This window comes from Armigeres subalbatus, chromosome 3 (genome assembly GCF_024139115.2).
Source record: "Armigeres subalbatus isolate Guangzhou_Male chromosome 3, GZ_Asu_2, whole genome shotgun sequence".
Taxonomy (NCBI): domain Eukaryota; kingdom Metazoa; phylum Arthropoda; class Insecta; order Diptera; family Culicidae; genus Armigeres; species Armigeres subalbatus.
Window position 1 is genome coordinate 62,186,132 of NC_085141.1, and position 17,309 is coordinate 62,203,440.

General features: G+C 46.0%; 1 protein-coding gene across 2 annotated transcripts in view; it reads left to right on the forward strand.

Moving 5' to 3' along the window:
- LOC134219247 (histone-lysine N-methyltransferase, H3 lysine-79 specific) overlaps positions 1 to 17,309 on the forward strand; it is a 442,335-nt gene that overhangs the window by 381,839 nt on the left and 43,187 nt on the right. The gene's annotated exons all lie outside the window — the stretch shown is intronic.

A 17,309-nucleotide genomic window follows, 5' to 3' on the forward strand; every position in this document is an offset into this window, starting at 1 on the left:
TTGGAATTTCAGTAGGATCCACCCATCCCATGTTACCTCCTAGTTCTTCCCGACATGAATGAATGTCTCACTGGATGATGGATATTCATTGCACATTGGGCGTAGTAAGGGCGAATGTGTTGCTAGTAGGTTCGTAATAATTTTAGTACATATATGGAATTCTATCTATCAAATGTCACAGCCTCACTACAAATTTATAACATTTCGAGTTATTTCTATTACACTAGATGTGGTTTTGGGCCCTCCTTAGCCGTGCGGTAAAGTGCGCGGCTACAAAGCAAGACCATGGTTCCCGGTGCCGGTCTAGGCAATTTTCGGTTAGGAAATTCCCTGGGCATAAAAGTATCATCGTGTTAGTCTCATGATATACGAATGCAGAAATGGTAACTTGGCTTAGAAACCTCGCAGTGCTAATTGAACACTGCGAGGCGACAATGTCCCAGTGGGGGATGTAATGCCAATGAAAAATAAGAAAAAGATGTGGTTTAATTCTGAATCCGTTATTGTAACAAATATATGCGGTAATTCCTTTGCTACCTCAAACTTTTTTCCTAGTTTTTGCCGAAGTATACGTAAAGGCTATATGTTCGCTCCAAAACCATGTGTGTGTGTGTGTTTTTTGTCTGCACAAACCGCTACTCGGTCTCGTCCCAACGGCGAATCTAAACTACTCCGACAGAGCCCCGGCGAAGGAGGTTCTTCCGATACCGACGCCAACCAGCCGAGTGCCAAGGTCAGTCCAGCGATTCTACTCGGTCTAGTCCCCGGCAGCGGATCTACCCTACGCCGACAGAGAGTTCTCCCGATACCGATGCTCTTTGGTCGTTACGCCTTTTCTTCTGCAACTCGGATAAAATTCGTGTAGCTACTGTGTCGACTGCATTCCACGTGCTATCCTCTCGGCACATTTTTTCTATCACGTTCTCTTGGATTAAACCGTGTATTTTCCTTTGAACTGCCTCAAACCTGGGGCATGCAAAGATCACATGCTCCACTGTCTCCTCGACGTTCTCACACTCCGGGAAAAATGGCGCAGCAGCATGCCCAAACCGATATAAATACTTCCTGAAGCAGCCGTGGCCTGACAGGAACTGTGTCATCCACGTTGACAGGTTTGGTCAGTGAGTCAGTGGGTCCACCTTCCATTGTCCGTACTGTCCCATTCATGCTGCCACCTCTCGATTGAACGGATTCTCTCCATCTTTCCCACGTTTCTCGTGTCTTTCCGCTGATAGCACTCAATATCTTTCGCCAGGCTGATGCAGATAGGGAGTAGGGACCATCCCGGCGATAACGCTTACTGCCTGCGACGATATCGTTCTGTAGGCGCTCGCGACTCGTATGGCCATCAGCCGGAACGCACTTTGAAGTCTTCTACGGTTCCGCTTGGTTTCCAACGCATTACCGCAAGCAGGGACTCCATACCGCAGTATCGATGACGCGAAACTAGCTAGTAGGCGCTTGGTGCTACTTCTTGGACCACCAACGTTCGGTATGATCCTTGCTATTGCGGTCATAGCCTTCGCCGATCTTTCGCAGACGTTATCGACGTGGCTATTGAATTTTTGCCGGTCGTCGATCATCACTCCCAGATGTTTCAGTGATCGCTTCGATGCAATCGCATGATCACCAACAACGATCTCCATCCGCTGAATCGCCTTACAGTTGCTGACTAATAGCACCTCCGTCTTATGGTGAGCTATTCGCAGCTTCACTCCGTTCATCCAGCTCTCGATCATTGCTATCGCCTCCGTCGACAACACCTCTACTTCTTCAAATGTCTCGCCCATCACCATTAGTGACACGTCGTCCGCAAAACCCACGATTTTAACTTTTCTAGGCAACCGCAGACTCAGGACATCCCGTTCCAAAGAGTTGGACCGAGAAAAAAGGCTTGAGGAACACCCGCTGTAACCCGCATCGACTTACGCTATTCGTTTGTATCGTACACCAACACTCTGCTCTGGAAGTAGCTCTTCAGGATATGGCACAGGTAACCAGGTACCCGCATTATATGCAGCGCTGATGCGATGGCTTCGAAGCTGACACTATTGAATGCATTTTTTACGTCTATTGTTACCACTGCGCAATATCGATCTGCTCTTAGCTTCTGTTTGGATGCCTTCTCAGCGCTCTCGAGCACGGTCCGTATTGCATCCACCGTCGATACTCCTTTGCGGAACCCAAACTGCATCTTCGACAGTCCGCGCTCGCCCTCCGTACATTTCGCAAGTCTATTCAGGATAATCCTCTCCAGGAGCTTCTCGAGTTTGCAATGCGCTCATGCATAATCATCCGGTCATCTTCCGAGGGAAACGCCAAGTGGGGTTTTATATTGGCGCCGAGCTCCCACCTGTGTGTGTGTGTGTGTGTGTGTGTGTGTGTGTGTGTGTGTGTGTGTGTGTGTGTGTGTGTGTGTGTGTGTGTGTGTGTGTGTGTGTGTGTGTGTGTGTGTGTGTGTGTGTGTGTGTGTGTGTGTGTGTGTGTGTGTGTGTGTGTGTGTGTGTGTGTGTGTGTTTTCCTGAGCAATGGAGGGGGAATCTGCTCAACAGACATCCTGGGTTGACCAGGAAGTGCGGGGTTAGGGATCACCGAGGAAGGCAGGACTACATCCCCGACCAGCTAAACCGTTTCCATTGCCGCCAAGCCCATAGTCCCTTCGGTACAACCAGAAAGTAATGCTTCAAAGGGAGGCCAGTGCACAACGCACCCTCGAGGTTAGCTGCGTGTCCTTGCAGCACTGAACATTGTAACTCGCTTTTTTAGAAGAACACCATGGTATCGTGCCAGCGCGTTGCTGGCTTTCCAGGTAGCCTTACCACGCCCTATGTCCTCGGAAGGTGGGAAGGGTCGACTTCGCGCCTGCTTCCCTCTGCACGACTGGTATCAAAAATGATGATGCCGCGTGCACCCCAAATTGACCTTTCTGCGATAGGGCCTATTCGCCAGCACACAGAGGGACTTGCCGACGCGGTGCCTACGCCTGCCCCAGCCTTGACGAGGACCCCTTTCCGTCCTCGGGCTCGGAACCCGCCCGGTTGACCGACGCCGCGAAAGCGACGATACCATGTTGTTCTTCGCGCGGCCACTTGTTCGGTAAAAGGATCGAGTTCGACCACAGAGCATGACCACCGGTATGACCCATGAAGCCGACTCCGATCCCTTGGACCACCTCTTATTTGCGCCTGAACTAGCCATCCTTGAGTCCACGCGCCACCTTCTATGTAGCTCCGAAACGATTTGGGCGATAGCCGATAAAACGGCGTTCCAGCCAACTTCATCTTTACACATCCGCCGAACTAGGTTGTCCGGGGTAGTGTCCAGACCACATGTGGCAAGCATGTGGTCACGCATTGCGCGAAAACGTAAGCACACGAACAACACGTGTTCCGCCGTTTCCTCTAAACCTGCGCACACCAAACACTCGGGCGAGGCCGAGCAAGCTGCGTTACCTGCACTTTGATTTTGCAGCACGCTTAAACGCCGGGCACATCGAACCCCCCATGGGGTGCTTGCTGTTCACAGCTTTGCTGGAACAAATCAAACAATTGGGAGGGTTCGTGCAGCATTGTGCCTTATGTCCCTCCAATCCGCAGCGTCGGCAGAGATTGCTTCTGTCAGGGCCTTTGCAGTCCCATTGCTTGTGCCCCGGTTCCAGGCACTTGAAGCAAACTTCGGGTTGCTCGTATATGCGCACAGGGCATACCGACCATCCCACTTTGACGCTCCCTAACTTGACTACCTTAGAGGCGTCCGCTGCAGATAGCCGAACCAATGCTACCTGCGTCCCTGCCGGACCTTTCCGTAGCCGAACGGTGCGGTGGGCGTCTCCACTTCACACTGTCGCCGCAGTGATGTGACGAGCCCTTCGACTTCGGTGATCTCGTCCAGGTCTTTAACCCTTAGATTCACCTCCGTCGCGAGAGCCCTCACCGTGACCGTCTTGCCTAGGACTTCCTCCGCCAACTTCTTGTAGGCGGCGCCCTTTTGCGAGACGCCCCACTTCAGCTCGAGGATCATCTCGCCCATCCGGGTACGTCTTATTCGACGTACGTCGGAGCCGAGTTCACCGAGCTTGACGTCACTCCTCATCGCCTTCAAGACGTTCGAGTACTTAGCCTCGTCCACCGTGATGACTAGGGCATCGCCCCTGGAGTGATTGGCGCCTACCCTAGACTTCTTGCTACCCTCATTCGCCTGGGCCTTCTTTTCGGCCCTTGACGTCTTCGGTTTCCTCTTGTTCTTGACCAGGGTCCAGGAGGCGTCATCCCCCTCTATTTCCCTGGTCTGGTGCGGCTGAGAACTTTCAGCCTGCCGTAACCCCTTGCCACCGTCTTTCCTGAGTGGACGGACCTTTCCAGGTCCTTCCTCCCCCGGTTTTGGAGGTACCTGGCCGGGGTTCAGCTTCCCAGCCCCACTACCCTTGTTCGGGGTAGTAACCCTCCGCGTTTTGGAGCGGCCCCCAGGGAGTTCATCCCCTGGAGACTGTCTCCCCCGTTTTTGTGTCTGCTCCGTTGGAGCAGTCACCCCCGACGTACCCGCAAATACTTGAGCCTCAGTCTGGGTAGACTTTGGCACCACCTTCTTCGCTGGCACGCCTTCGGTCGATTCGACCTTGCCCGAGTCTGGGTAGACCTTGACTCCACCGATTTCACGGGTTTACACTTGGCCGTCCCGACCGCCCTCTCCAGCTTGGCGTCCAGCATCGACTTTCGAAGTTTCTGCAAGCTCCTCTTGAGGTCCTTGCTGATATTATGCTTCGATGACGCAAAGTCGATGATGGCGTCCAGCTGTTCCGTCGCCACCTCGAAGGCCGAAAGCCCATCGCGTTTGCGGTCCATCGCCTCCACAAGCCATGGGCCGTCAATAACCCCTTCCGGCGTTTTTATAGCCGAGAGGAAGGTTGAGTGACCCACGCTGGCGTTGCGCACTGAGCTGCCGACTATTGCCTCAAGCCTCCTAGGCGGAGACCTGAACAACCCACCTCTTGCGAAGGGGTTACTACTACTACCACTAATTGAAGAATTGACTTGGTTTTCCATTTTGATCCCACGAGTTGCTCGGGAAAGGAGGTCGACCACGCCAGTGCCCAGCATGACGTGGTAAGGGACAATTACTGTGGAGGGTGCCCAGGTACCCCACAGGCTCCGTTAAAGGCCTAGCTCATTATTTCACCCCTTGGCCATGCATCCCCTCGGCACGGGTCGCTTGACGCCTTGGGATTAGGGGTTAGGGACGATGGTCCCGGTCTGACTCGCAGTGGCCATGGGGAGGGGTCGTCAAGCCCTTGGACAAAGTCCCTGCTGCCCCCAGTGTGTGTGTGTGTGTGTGTGTGTGTGTGTGTGTGTGTGTGTGTGTGTGTGTTTTTTTTTTTTTTATAGGGGGATGAAGGCAAATCTGCTTACAGATACCTGAAATTATCACTCAGGGAGTGGGGTTGGCGCGGTCGACAGAAGGCCGGCCCGCCGGACCCACTAAACCCACTCATGTAACAGAAGGTTACTTGAGTTACCCTCTCTTCACATGCCCTGTTCCCCCCGGGACTTACTGGATGTCAATACTTCGGAGGGGGGCTGTGCTCATGCACTTCACGTGTTCAGCCTCTAGCAAGCACAGCTAGTTCGCTACATTTTTCTCATCGAAGCATTTTTATTCGGTTTGCGCGTCTTTTAATCTTTGACGCTCACTGTCTCTCTTCATCATGCCATTTAGCACCACTGTATCTTTGAGCCATTTAGCTCTCGATGTGCTCGCAACCTACTCAGATAGTCCCCGGTATCTATCCTACTGCAACGGAAGTCCCCGGCGGCGAGAGCTTCCCCGAAAACCGACGACCCGTGGAAGTTTATTGCGTATCCAACACTAATGTCTCACCTAGATAGTCCGATGCACTTTCTCACTTCAACGGAAACCGGTTGGGTGCCAAAGTCGGTCCAGAGATTCCGGGTGAGCATAACGTCCGGTTCACTGGCGCTTCGACTACCCAAAGCCGATTATTCGACGCGTCACGAGCTACTCGGCATAGTCCCCGGCGGTGGATCTAGCCTACTCCGACTAGAAGCTTCCCGGTAGCGGAAACTCTCCCGAACGGAACTTTTGTTAACATTGAGCCATTCGGCTCCCAGCATAGTTTTCTTGACTTTTTGCTGCACTTTTTCGTTGAGCCATTTAGCTCACAGCTAAAACGCGGGCTACTCGGATGATCCCCGGCGGCAGATCTATCCTACTCCGACAGGGAGTTCCCCGACGTTGGAATTTCCCTCGGAACCGACGACTCGCTTCTGTGTAAGACTTGTTGAAAAATTTTTACCACTTTTAACATTTCTAGTGTTTTCCAGATCAGTGCAGGACTGGAGGCCTTTCTTACTTCAGCGAGTGACCGGTCCGAGTGCCGAAGTCGATCCAGAGATTCCGGGTGGAGCATAGCGTCCGGTTCAATGGTGCTCCGACGACCCGAAACCAGTTCTACCAACGCGTCACGTTCTACTCGGCCTAGTCCCCGACGATGGATCTAGCCTACTCCGACTATAGGCTCCCCGACGGCGGAAACCCTTCGAAATTGATCTTCTGTAATCTTGAGCCATTAAGCTCCCAACTGGATCGCGATTTACTCAGATAGTCCCCGGCGGCGGATCTATCCTACCCCGACAGGAAGTTCCCCGACGACGGAAGCGTCCCCGTAACCGACCGTACTATTATGATCGCTTCCAGATACCCTCTGGTCTTCACGCCATTTTCGCTGCAGCGATTTCATGATCTGCGTTACCACTCTTCCTATTTCGTTCCACGTATTCTCATTCTTGCACATTTCTTGCACGATGTTCTCGGGGTTTATATTACTAGCGCTGCCTACTGAGAGCACACTTCGCTCTGTCCTGAATCGAGGACAGTCGAAAAACACGTGCTCCGGTGTCTCCTCGCAGTTCGGACAGGGCAGATCAAGCAAAGGGGGACTCTGCGTGTCCGAATCTGTGTAGATACTTCCGAAAACATCCATGGCCCGACAAGAATTGTGTCAGGAAGAAGTTCACTTCCCGTGTTTTCTATCCACCCACAGCGACAGGTTCGGAATGAGCCGATATGTCCACCTTCCTTTCGAACTACTGTCCCAAGCCAGCTGCCACTTCCTCATCGAATCGGCTCTCGCAATCATGCGAGCACCAACCGTTCCTCGCAGTCTGTAGCACTCACAGTCCTCCTCCAATAAGATGTTTATGGGGGTCATTCCTACTATGGCACAGACCGCATCCATCGATATGGTACGGTATGCACTTGCCACTCTCATGGCCATCAGCCTATAGGTGCTATTGAGCCGAGTAAGGTTCCTCCTCGTGATTACACCAGCCGCCCAGACAGGAGCTCCGTATCTGAGAATTGACGTAGACACGCTGGCCAGGAGTCTTCTCTTACTGCTACTAATCGCGGAACTGTTTGACATGATTCTGGTCAACGCTGTGATCGCTTTGGTTGCCTTCTCGCAAGCATAATCAACGTGGCTATTGAAATTGAGCCGGTCGTCGATCATTACCCCGAGGTGCTTTACCTCTCGCTTTGAGGCGATGGTGGCTTCTCCGGCCGTAATCGTACTATGCTGTACTGCCTTTCGGTTGCTGATCATCATCACTTCGGTTTTGTGATGGGCCAGTGCCAGCTTTTTCCCGCACATCCAGTTTTCGATTATTTCTATCGCCTGCCCTGCTCGTACTTCTACCTATTCTATTGTTTCTCCGAATTCCATGAGAGCCACGTCGTCCGCAAACCCAACGATCTTCACACCTCTAGGTAGTGTTAGCGGCAATAGCTCATCGTACATCGCGTTCTACAACGTCGGCCCCAGGATGGAGCCTTGGGGAACACCCGCTGTTACGCCTATTCTCTTCAGGCCTTCGTGTGTTTCGTAGACCAACGTCCTATTCTTGAAATATCCCTTCAGGATTTTGCACAGGTACCCTGGAACCCCATTCTGTGTAGGGAGCTGGCTATTGCTTCCCAGCTGGCACTGTTGAACGCGTTTTTCAGTAGCGGTTTCCTCTCCTCTATTGCTTCTTGGCTGCTTCAGCTGCTTCGACAACTATCCGAATGGCGTCAACTGTGGACCTGCTCTTCCGAAACCCGAACTGCATGCTTGATAATCCGTTTGCACCTTCTGTGTGGATCGCCAGCCTGTTAAGGATGACTCTCTCAAGGAGTTTTCCGACCGTGTCTAGCAGGCAAATAGGCCTGTAGGCCGATGGATCTCCGGGTGGCTTACCCGGCTTCGGCAACAGTACTAACTTTTGCCGCTTCCAGCACTCGGGAAAGTTTCCTTCGTCTATGCACTTCTGCAATGTGGTGCGAAACATGTCCGGGTTGACCTGGATCGCCGTTTTCAAGACCAGATTGAGGATACCATCTAGTCCCGGAGCCTTATTAGTTTTTAGGCTTTTTGCTGCCGTAACCAGTTCAAGGTTAGTGACACGGGCTTCATCTCAACTGGTGTTGGCCTCACCATACGGTGTTAGAGGCCAAACTGGTGCTTCGTGATGCGGAAACAGTCCCTCAATAATTGTTTTGAGTTTTTCTGGGCTCCTCTCTATCGGTATCGCTGGGCATTTAATCTTAGCCATAGCGATCCTGTATGCATCCCCCCATGGGTTTGCATTCGCGTTGTGGCAGAGCTCTTTCATGCAAGCTGCCTTACTGAGCCTAATTTCCTTTTTGAGTGCGGCTTTAGCCGCCCTAAACACTGGTCTGCGGTCTTCTCTTTCTACATCGCTGCGGGCTCTCTGCATCCTCCTCCTTGCTCGAAAACAGCTACGACGGAGTTCTGCGATCGTTTCATTCCACCAATAGATTTGCCTACGTGCATACCGTGGCTGTACCTTTCTCGGCATGGTTGCATCGCAGGCTCAGGTCAATGCTGCAACTAGCTCGTCTGGACTCAGATTTTGAAGATTGCGCTCGAATCGCATTGCTTCGGCAAACACATCCTTGTCAAAGGATTCTGTCTTCCACTTTCGCTCCTTGATACTGCTCTCGCGTGGTTCCGAGTGTACCCTCCCTCCGACACAATACAGGACCGCTTGATGGTCGCTATGCGTATAGTCCTCGCAGACTCTCCAGTTCGTGTTCCTTGCTAAGACAGGACTGCAGAAGGTAACATCGATGATGGACTCTCTGCCATCCCTTCGATATGTGCTCGTCGAACCTTCATTAATCAAGTCTACATTGAGCCTGGCAATTGCTTCTAGTAGACTCCAACCTCTAGGGTTAGTGCAACGACTGCCCCACTCTACTGCCCAGGCGTTGAAGTCCCCAGCAATGACGACTGGCCTCCTGTCGATAAGTTCCTCTGCTACCTTATCCAGCATCCGGTTGAATTGATCAATCGTCCAACGTGGCGGTGCGTAGCAGCTACATATATAGATTCCGTTAACTTTGGCGATCACGAAGCCTTCAGCTGCGCGATACACAATTTCTTGGTATGGGTATCGTCCTACCGTACATATAGCGGCGGTTCCTGCTTCATCCGTTACCCGTTTCGTGGTGGGATCCGGTATGGATCAGAGATGATTGCAACGTCGCATTTCGAATCCCTCGCAGATTGCCACAGCAGGTGCTGCGCAGTATCACAGTGGTTGAGGTTAATTTGCATTACCTCCACTGTAATTTACTTGACATCGCCTGTTTGAACGCTGGACATTTTTGACCACCAGTAACATGGTCTCTGCGCCTGTGTGTGTGTGTGTGTGTGTGTGTGTGTGTGTGTGTGTGTGTGTGTGTGTGTGTGTGTGTGTGTGTGTGTGTGTGTGTGTGTGTGTGTGTGTGTGTGTGTGTGTGTGTGTGTGTGTGTGTGTGTGTGTGTGTGTGTGTGTGTGTGTGTGTGTGTGTGTGTGTGTATGTGTATGTGTATGCAAGGATGTTATCGATCATTTAGTAATCTGCCTTCGATCATTTAGTAGTTTGTCAATAACTCATTCCAGAGGCTAAATTTCAAAATGTGTTGTATGGTGGACTTCTAGTGCAAAGGTTTATCTACAAGTCTCCCTAACAGTTCGTTGTTTGAATTTCCCTAATAATGGAGCTATATCGCTAGTAGCAGTAACTTAGACTAAATGATTGCATATTTTGTTATCATTTAGTATGAGTATAGCAACCAGCACCGTAACTCCTTCAATAGTGGACTTCGAACATCGGCCTGTTAAGAAGAGTTGTAGAAAAACTTTCGCACTAAAAGTCCACCATACAATACATTTTGAAACTAGGCCTCTGGAATGAGTTATTGACAAACTACTAAATCATTAAACGCAGATTACTTAATGATCGATAACATCCTTGTGTGTATGTGTGCTCGAAAACAAATCTCACTCATTTACTTAGTCATTTATCTATTTAGATACTTATCCTTAACCAATTTGCTCAGAACAAGTTGCATTCGCCTGTCAGAAGACGAATTTGATACTATTCCATTTAATTCCTCCATGTTGTAATCTGTACGTATTTCGACCTCAACTGTAAGGTCGTCTTAAGTATCTCGTACTTGACTCGAGTGGAGTTAGATGGAATAATGGTAAACTTGTCTCATGACAGGTGAAAACATTCCACTAAAAGAGCTGAATAATTGTTCTGCCTCATTGTTTCCTACTGGAAATTGGCCAGATCGCACGGAAACAAATGCATACCCACAATCATGAATAAAAAATCATGAAATCATGAATCATGCCAGTTCATGAAATCATGATTATAATTCATGATTTCAGGAACATTATTCATGGTACTGCGCAATCTTCAGCAGTCGACAAAATGCATAACCGGTAATACTTCGAACACTCCCTTCCCAAGAAGTGGGAACGGCTGAAAGGTAGCACGCCGGACTCTCACTCGGTGTACTCGAGTTCAAAACCCCTGTTGAACTTTTTTTTTATTTTTCGATCTCAACAACCAAATCGTAACGCATTGGTTGCGTTACGCGAAAATAAATCATGAAATCATGTTTTATATACATGGTGTATTTTCATAACATGAAAACACGTTGGATTCATGAAATCATGAATTATTTTCTCATTTTCGGGAACGGATTTTTACCCATGCGGACTATGGGTTCAGAAGTCATGGTCAACATTTTTTTTTCTAGATGAAAACGAGAGAAAACATCTAACTTATTTGTCAGGCACTTATCTTCAACCGATTTGCTTGCAAGTTGCATCCGACGCAGAATGTTTGTCCCAATATTTTTTTTTTGGTGTAGACTTCGACTGTAGTGTTGTGCGTTGCTTCCGTATCGAGTGGTGTGCCCCCGAAAACGCGAGCACTTTGAAACCTGAATTCTGTCAGGAGTGACCTAAAGTACATCCATTACACTTAACAAAGAGAAATAATTTTTCGTTGTTTTCTGTCGTAAACGAGCCAGATCGGATTATAGGCATATAAGTTATTATACATTTGTTGTATGTAAAACACTTTAAAAATTATTTCATAGTCATTTATCCTTAACCGATTCATTAGAACAAGTAGCATTCGAAGGTACAAGGCAAATCAATACAATATCAAGCTTGATATCAAGTTCATTGTTTTAGGAAATTAAGTGAGCCTTTTCCAATTACGTCTGAGTATCTTCAAATTTTTCAAATACTATTATTGATAACAGTCTAGTAAATGATTATTATTTATAGCGTAGGTAGCTGTTTATTTAATCTATCGATTGTTCTCTTTAATTATAATTTGCCAACGTAAATTTACAAAAAGCCAAAATTCGACTGGTCTTAGATGATGGAATTTTAAAACCGTTTGTAGGACTAATTGGACATAAATCGGTCAGAAAAATATATAAAGCTCTTTTAGTGGAATGTATTCAACCGTCTAAGACGAATTAAGTACTCCCCATTTAATTCCACTATTTAATTTTCGATATCTTTTCAGATACGTATTTCGACCACAACTGTGTGGTCGTCTTTAGTGTCTCGTACTTGACTCGACTTGAAGAAAACAATCGCAACTTACACTATTTATACTACACTACTAAATAGTGGAATTAAATGGAAGGTACTTAATTCGTCTTAGACGGCATAAATCGGTGCAAACGATTCTTAGGCGACTTTTTAAAAACAAATCAGAGAGTAAGTTAGAAGATGACGAGTTCTGCTTTAACCAGAGCAGTTAAAAATGTCTAGTCGTCCGGTTAGTTTCCGGCTTATCCCACTTGTATCTATAACTAGCTCCTCATAGGCAACCGTGAATTAGGCTTTAAAGCTAATTTATCTGTAGTTCGAATTATCGTCAAACGAATAAAATTCATCAATAATGAGCATCTGTAGTTTCAAGGGAAAGTTATTGAATGATGGTAAAGTTATTCAATGACAGAAAAAAAGACCCAAATAAAATTTCCAATAGGATATAGCTTGCCACAATTCCTTATCCATGTGGCTAAACATTCTTAGTTTTCTAAAATTATATAAAAGAAATAACGATGCTTATTTTCTGTCTAAGTCTAAGTCTTAGCTATATAACTGACATAATAACCGGGATTGAATCCAAAAGAGAATGAAAAAGTCTCTCAATTATCATCTCGGTATATACATATACGATATGTAGCATACCGTGAGAGACTTATTTCGCAAGCTGTCATGATAAAGAACTGATTCGGGAGGAAGGTGCGTTTGTCAGTAAAAAAAACTTTGTTTATGATAAAGGGTTTATTGCTGGGCGTTGCTCGAATATTGATTCCCTGCTCATAAGTCAAAATCGATCTATAGTGCGATCTTGCATTTAACATATACCTTCGAAAACCAACTGCCCAACCCGGGTAAGGCAGGGTCTGATCGGCTAGTTCTAAATTTTTAAAAATTACTGTGGATTTTGTTCAGAATCCACTTATATACATTTTTGGCGCAAAGCCATTATGTGATTGCTTTTTATTTATGCTGTTTTGACTTCCCTAGTGTTTTTTTCTCGATACATTTTATAATGAACGAGAAAGGCATCATCACCGTTAGGTGGATTAATCTGATTTTTTATACGTTCTGCCAAATCTGTAGCAACAATAATGAGCTAGGAGCCGGCTTGATAGTTATGTGATTTTGGTTGATAAGTAGTTGAATAAAATGGGAAAGTATTAAATCATCTGACAAGTGACATCATGACAATTGAAATGGATATTCCCAAGTAACAAACCAAAATGTTTCTAGGGTTGTTTCATCATGTCTTGAAAACCTTGAAAACCTAACACCACTCATGTCCTCGGCATCCATTCTTGACATTCAACAAAAAAGAGAAATACCGCCACATACAAGACATAAATTATCGCATCTTCATATATTTTCCCTATGAACCACGAATGACTTAGGGCAGCGGTGACTATTTGGTCGTCTTCCTATCTTTTGCAATCCACATTGGACGCTACATACCTACAAACCTTGTGACATGAGGTGAATAGCGAGCAGCTTCCAACCGTTTCAAATTTATCCTACGGTTCAGTTGAAACAAAGTAGTTGCCACGACTTCTCCGGCGTCGTCTCTTCTCTGGAGCCCAAACGATCCGGCCGGCCATGACAGCCGTGATGTGTGACTTATTAGCACGTTTCGTCATCTTGTCTTCCGAAGCGACGATGGCAACACCACCTGCTGCTAATGGCTCATGGCGCGCCTGCCATTAGTCTCTTCTAGGATTTCTCCACTGTAATAAAGGGTTGTCTTCCGCCAGCTTCGCTTCTCAACTCAAGGAGTCGGTTCTACACATGTACATCACGATGGCAAGTGAAAATTTCATTTCCTAATTTGTAACAACTTTACCGTGTGACACTTTTCAAGCAACCCCTTTCGGAAGGAAAAGCGGAACCGCTTTCTGTGGGGTGTGTGCCTACCTGTCTGGGGTTGACTACATGTGGGAAGAAAAATTTCCTTCCATAAATTATACTCACTTTGCAAGGAGGATCAGGAAACGGCACAGGGATGATATTTGCACACACTTATGGTGTCATTTTTCCCCAGACGGCACATGTGACGTGACTTAGCAAACCAACAAAGTGGTGGTTCATTTATTTCCGGCGCTAGGGATTATGTTGGCAACCGCTTTCATAGTCTGGTGAAAAATGCTTCACGAATCTTTCCGATGGCTTCGTTGCTTATGGACATATTTCTCAAATTAAATAAGTGTCATTGTATAACCTTAGTGACACATTCGTTTTCACAACAAAACATTCCTATCACATCGGGTATCGTATCGGGATCCAGACATTGTTGTTGGTAGGTATAAAGATACACCAGAAGGCAAAATTTCCCAAAGCTGAATGGAACGACGACGTCAACGCGCTGAAAGGAACGTGTTGACAAGTTTTCACAGTTTTTGTTTGCCACTCTGCTTTTCAATTTGCTTTTTCTGATGGGACAATAGAGTCGGGGCATGTATGGATGGCTGTCTTCATCATTACATTGTATAGGTACTTCACGGTGATGAAGTGGAATACGTAACGATGAAGTGAGGCGTTAATCAATTTATTGTACAGTTTTCCAATTCCCAGCACCCAGTCGATGTCTGCTGCTGTAAATTTTGCAATATTTTGCTAGACTTTCTCGTGGGAGCGATAAAGGACAAATAGAAATTGTCTTTTGAAACATGTTTTCCTATTTTTCAACTCTACCATACAAAAGTTCATGCTCAAGCATGGATTGGGAAAGCATTTATATGTATTGAAATAATTTATTCGTTTAACTACAACCTTCGAAAGTCGTTTTGATCTTTTTTACTTAACTATAATTAACACCCCTCACCTGTGATCTCCAGTTAGCCTTGCGAGGCATAGAATTGCCAATCCGAGGATGGCGAGTTAAATTCTCGGTCCACTCCAAGATATTTTCGTGTGGAAACATTCTCGACTCCCTGGACATGGTGAATCCATTGTACTTGCTACACTCATGTACTTGCTACGCTCATGCAATGACGGACATAGAAAAGTTTTCGATTAATAAATGTAGAAATGCTAATAGAACACTAAGTTGAAAAGCAGGCAAGTTCCAGTTGGAATGTAACTGCATAGTAGAAGAAGACGAAGAAGTAACACCCCTGTATAAAAAACTATTAGTTTTCCATACTTGAGTAATATATCGAGATTTTTATTAAGTATCATCTCCCTAAAACCTTTAACTATTTCATTTTCCTAAAGACGCTACAAAAATGACTCTTTTATCGTAAATTATATTCTAGCATTATCACTACCTTGATTTCATTTCGTAATATATTTCAGAACTCATGCAAAACATGTACAAAATTGCTAGCTATTTCATAAATTGCAACTTTGAAATATATTCTACTCACGTCATACAACCCACCCCAACCCAACTGATGGGTATTTTCTTTTATTCTGAACCACGAAAAACCCGTGTGACTAAGAAACACTTGCATAATGCTATTATCCTCTTCCTCCTCCTTTTTATCCTCAATCTCCGGAGTTAGGTAAAGTGCAGGAGCGAAACCTAATACAACATTATGGGAATCCTATACTCCCTCCTCTAATCAAACGCTGACATAAGTAGCTGCTCTGCTACACCAGCGACGATGGCGACGACGACGAAAACAAGGAAAACGTGTACACGTAAATAGATTTTCACTTGGCGTAATCTTCTTACTCCTCACCATTCACTGTTTGCTACTAACCATTGCAATTCGCCCACATGTAATGGAAGTGGCCAGATCGGGGGGCGTCTGACGTCGGCTTACGGCACACCACCACCAACCAAAGGGTGGTGATCGAAAATGCACACTCGTTTGGAAAACTGGGGATATAGTCGTCAGACGCCCTGATAATGTTTTTTCGTTGGACCTGAATTATTTTATTAACCATTTTTTGCATTGGTTTTCCAGGTCTTCATTTTCGATATTTACGTGTATTTTAAGATCATTCTAATTTAATATTATTTTGCCATTTTACCCTAACCAAGGCATTCATTTGTTTAAAAATTTGATAATCCAACTACTGTATTAGTACACTAATTTTTACAATATAAATTTGATAACCAAATAAATTATAATAACTAAATAATAAATTGGAACTAGTGCTCTTAGTGTAGCTTAGTCAGAAGATAACAAACGAACCATAAACTTTTCTTTGCGTTCGCTCACCAATGCTTTTATGGAGCGTTTTAATTTCGGCCAAAAGGTGGACCTTGGATGTTCTAGTCCTAGGAGAGCTGTTGCGGATTAGCCTCTGAGACTTGTTTAGGATCCGTTGAAGTTTAAGGTGATGGGTCTTAGCGCAGCTCTCTCAGACTAGCATGCCGTATTCGAACACAGGGAAGCTGATTTGCTTGTAGACAGCAAGCTTATTTTTCAGCAACAATGACGACCGGCGGTAGATCAAAGGGTACAGTAGTTTTAACAAAACATTATACTTCGCCACCGTTTTTTCAACCAGGTGCCTGAAAATAAATTGCTGTCGAGGGTCAAGCCAAGGTAATTAGCCTCATTGTGTATTCCACTGTTGTGCCATTGATTTTACACTTCTCAGGTGGAATATGTTTGGGAGATTTTGAGTGGGAGAAGATAACGACCAGGGTCTTCGCCGCATTGATACAAATCTTCCAGCTGGTGTGATACTCTGTCAGAACATCCAGGACTCGTTAGAGTATTTCGAAGATTTTATATAGGTCGTAAATTTGCCTTGTCATTTGGCCGAATGCGTCATTTGGCCGAATAGGTCATTTGGACGAACAAGTCATTTGGCTAAATAAATCATTTGGCCAAACAAGTCATTTGGCTGAACAAGTCATTCGGCCGAATATGTCATTTGATCAAATAGGTCATTTGACGTCTCACTTCTCACTGCAAAAAGTGATAAATGAAAAGTTAGAAATGATGAAGGAAAAGAGAGATGTCTTCCTTCTTACTTTGCTCTTCCCACTTTTCACAGTGTGAAAAAAGTGGGAAATGAGAAGCGAGAAGTGAGACGTCTCAGTTCTCACTCCCCGTTTCTCACATCTCATTCCTCATTTCTCACTTCTAATTGTGAAACGTGAGTACTCAATTTGCACTACATATTTTGAGAAGTAAGACTTCTCATTTGCTACTTCGCACTACTCAATTTTCACAGTGGGACTTCTAACTTCTCACTCACTATAACCGAAAGATGTTGATTGAAGAAAAAAAGCACGGGAAAGCCTACGGAGAAATTTTAAAAACTTTTCTCAAAAATTCTAGAAGCAATTTAATTAAAAACGGTTAGCAGTACGAGGTTGAACTTCACGTTAATGTTGCTTTTCTCGACCTATATAAAAATATTATTTTGGCTTAAGCTTTTGATCCCATAGCCGGATCTGGCCTCAATAGAAAATAATGGGGA